General features: G+C 36.5%; 1 pseudogene; it reads right to left on the bottom strand.

Moving 5' to 3' along the window:
- Positions 1-3,568: 3,568 nt before the first annotated feature.
- On the bottom strand, positions 3,569-3,913 carry LOC114083737 (cytochrome c oxidase subunit 7B, mitochondrial pseudogene; annotated as a pseudogene).
- Positions 3,914-4,348: the final 435 nt, after the last annotated feature.

The following is a 4,348-nucleotide window of genomic DNA, read 5'->3' as shown; positions in this document are numbered from 1 at the left end:
TGAGCAAGAAAGGTAATGAAATTCTAAAAACTGCTCTTGGGAAGGGCCAGCAACAACAAAATAAAGTATGTATTTTATGAGTCTGTTGATGTAAAATACAAAAGCAGCCAGAACTAAGCAATAATATTAGTACTCTGTGATAGAGCTGACACTTGTGGAGAGACTGGAAGGGACTCTCAGAGGGGATTTCTGGGTTCTGGTAAGGTCTCATGTATGACCCGGGATCTGGTTAGTGTTTGAACACCCCATGAATTATACATTTATCATATGTGCACTTTTAATATGTATGTTATACTTAAGTTTTTAAAAGTTAAAGTGATATCCATACATATATAAACCAAATATTTAAAAGGAAAAAAATATACTTGAGTATTTAAATTGACACAGTTCAGATAATGCAACTTACTTGAGTGGGGATGGTGGGTGCTAAATGGCTTATCATCTTCAACAAAGGCTTTGCACCATCTACCCACTTAATATCCATATTCAATTGCTGTAAAGAGAAACTATAGACATGAGTTTCTGGTTTGCAGCAATGGGTAGATGAATAATATATAACACCTTTATGCATGTCAACATTTTCTGAAATGGATATATTAGATTCATACAATGGGATTGTTGAAGAAAATAAGCTGCCTTTAGAAAAAAAAATGTGCCTAAATCATTTTAAAATTCTAATACTTTGCAGATTGCTTACTTTTGCAAATTCTAATGAAAATGACTTAACTTAAATAAAGGAATTTTTAAAAAAAATTTCTTTGAGTAGATGTGGGTTATTAAACTACTTGTTTATTTTTGCATGCAGTTAAATTTTTCTACAACATAAAGCTAAATTTTCCTTTAGTATAAAACTTAAAAACATGAGAATGGACTAACATGTTAAGGACAACCTCTTCCTCCCTCACCAGCTTTTCAACAATGGGAAAAGATATACAGAGTCGCAATCACCTTCCCCTTTCCTAAGAGTGCTCCATCCTGGATTCTGAAATGGTCCCGAATCAGTCCTGATTTCAGAGAACTGTTCTTCTGATAACTCATGAATCCTGCCTATGGGATACAGCTTCTTTATTATATATAGTGTTGCTCAAATCCTAAAAGGTCAGGAACTAAGGAATTCTACAACAGAAGTAATTAATTACTATGTCAATTTTTGTCTCCCAAAAATAATCCTCAAAAAAATCAGAATAAAATAAAGATAGCAATAATAACGAAAGCTATATAAAAACATGTACTCAGCATGAATAAAAGAGAACATGCAAACTTAAAATTCATATAAGTAAAAATAGAAATAAACCTGGAATCCCAGCAAGCTACCCTGTGCCCTGCTGCCCCAAGCACTATCTGAGGAAGACTGCATAAAGAGAGAAGAAAGGCAAAGGCCATAAATTGATCAAAAACTATAAAAGAGAAAGTCTGCTCCACATGCAAAAATACTGAAAAAGCAGTTTCATTGATCAGAGCAGAACATGCAAGAGATGTGAAAGTGTGTGTAGTCCTCAAGGTGACCGCTTTGGAAGGGAACACTTGTAGGAAGAGCTGAGTAATTGGAGGGGAGGTGCACCTTAGGGAAATTGCTCAGCAAAGGGGGAGAACAAGAGGAGAAAAGTGAGGATCCTTAAAGAAAAAGAATATCAAAAAGTCAAAGGCACAACTGTTCTTAACAATGTCCCCCATACCCCACCACCCCCAGCGGTAAAGAAATTATCCACACCTTGCTACACTAACAGTAGAGGGAGCTCTTGAACTAGGAATCTTATAAACCACCTGGAATTACCATCCCTACCCACAGACATACAGAAATGCAGGCAATCTTAGTTTGGGTAAAAAAAAAAAAAAGAAAAAAAAATATATATATATATCATAAAATGAGAATTAAAATTTTCATTCTGATGACGAAAGTTACCCCCATGGCCCAGTCAGAATTGGGTAAAAAAAAAAAAAAAGAAAAAAAAAAAAAAATATATATATATATATATATATATATATATATATATCAATCATAAAATGAGAATTAAAATTTTCATTCTGATGACGAAAGTTACCCCCATGGCCCAGTCAGAATTGAGGTCCCCTGGAAGACTTCATTCAGGGGTCAGGGCTGTTCTGCTAAATCATGCTGCTAGGATAAATGTTTGCCCATGAGGTCATGGGCACAGAAACAACAAATGAAAGCAAAGAGGCCAGTTAGAAGGCCAAGACAGGGAGATGGCTGTGGATTGCCCTAGTAGAAGTGGTGAAAATAGTCAAGGCACATTTTAAAGGTGCACTAAATTTATTGATGGACTGAATATATGTGGAGAATATGTCCTAGGGCTTTGATCTGGACAGCTGAAAGAATGTTAAATACTATGCAGTGAGATAGTACTGTGAGTACAGATGAGAATCAAGAATTTGGTAATGTTAAGTTTCAGGTGGCTTCCTTCAAATTGTGTGGATTTTTTAATGCTATCCTAAGAGTATAAGATTATATTGTTCTTTTTTAATATCGATTTCCAATTTTCTAGTCCTGGTATTTAGAATTATACTTTTTAAAAATATTAAGCTGGTGTACTGTTAACTTACTAAACTTACTTATTAGGCCTAGTACAATTTTGATAGATTCCTGAGAATTTTCTACCTAATTTTCTATGAGTAAAAAGCAGTTTTATTTGCCCTGTCTAATCTGTATGACTTTTCTTTTTCTTGTCTTATTTCACTGGCTAGGACCTTCAATATAATATTGAACTAGAGTCCTAGAGGGTGTGTATGCATGCCTTGTTTCCCACCTTAAAGGGAAAACATTCACTACAATACTACCTGTAGATTTTGTGTAGATGTCCTTTATCGGGTTGAGCAAGTTTTCTTCTGTGTTAGTTTGGCTTCTCAAAGAAGCAGGTATGAAGTTGGGATTGAATATACAAGATGTACGGGGCAAATACCTGTGAAGGATAAAAGAGGGAGGAAGTGGAATGTTCAGAAGACATTTTACACCTGCTGCAGGTCTGATGGCTATGAAGGAGAGTAGGAAGTCATGGGTGGCTAACCTGCTGGTATAAACCAGACTTCACATGTCCACCTGCCAATTAGGATCCAAAGAATGATTTTTCTTGCTTGCTTGCTATTCTCTGGGCAACACAAGTCTAGAGTGCCCTAGGGACACTGTACATCTTAAATCAATGTGGCTTGGGCTGCATCCTTTGGTAAGAATATGCCATTTTTGCATTTTGCATGTAGGGATGGGAATCACAAAACCATAGTGGGGAAGTAGAGTTAGAAATTCAAAGGCGAGAGTAGGTATATTGGCTGTGGGAACAAGAGTTCATGCTGGTAAGAACATGCATGGCCTCTATCTCTGACACCATGATCATTCTGCTACTGTTTGAATCATGCAAGTTCAGGGGAGACCAATATTGAAGTTGATGTCAGTTAGTCAAGGTATTTTATCTACAAACTGAGGCTTTTAAAAATTAATGCTTCAGGTGTACTTTATTTCTTCAGTATGCCATATTTAATAGATATATAGTGCTTTTAGTTGGCACCAGTTATGAGTTGCTTTTGAAATTCACTATTACATCAGCTGGCATGATGATTAATCTTTCCATTCCTTTGGGGTGATTCTGCCAACAGGTGACAGGTTCCATTCTTTTCCAATTTGTGTTGCTTTATATGTCCATACAGTAATATAGAAAGTGGCTCCACTAGTTAATACAGCATTACCATAGTTGTCATGGAAATCAGGTGCATGTTTCTCGTGTCTCTGCCTTGCCATTTTTTGCTGAATGCTTCAAACTTGGAGACAACTTAGTGCATTTTTGACAAGGGAAATATTGTGGAACTGAAAAGAGAGCTGCTGGTTTGGTACAAATTCACTCCAGATACCTTTTGAACTGAGACTTTTTAACCAATCTATGATACAAAAATCTTCACCCTTCATGCGTATTCTCGTATGTTCATCCATATGTCTTTTTCCTAGATCTCTTATCTTCCAGCCTTTCCCTTACAGATCTCTGAACAAAAGGTCAGGCCATTGCCTGCTGGCCAGGGATATGGCTATTTTCTAATCTTGAGCCATGTCTCCATCCACAATGTGAATGGCCAGGAGCACCACTCAACAGCTCTGTCCACTTCTATTTCAGCTGATTAGGTGATCACCTGTTCCACATGACTATAATTGCAAGTTGAAAATGAGGAGCTCTGTGTCAGTGTCTGGGTTATCTTCTCATGGCCAGCCTACTTATACCTTCTGGTCACACTTGAGTTTTATTCCAGATTTATCATTTCTATCTTATGGAGGATTACTGTTGGAAATGTTGGACTTCATCACTTGGTATGTTCAATATAATACAGATGATAATAGATACTTGGTAAC

Source organism: Marmota flaviventris, chromosome 11 (assembly GCF_047511675.1).
Source record: "Marmota flaviventris isolate mMarFla1 chromosome 11, mMarFla1.hap1, whole genome shotgun sequence".
NCBI lineage: Eukaryota > Metazoa > Chordata > Mammalia > Rodentia > Sciuridae > Marmota > Marmota flaviventris.
This window is presented reverse-complemented; position numbering and strand designations above follow the sequence as displayed.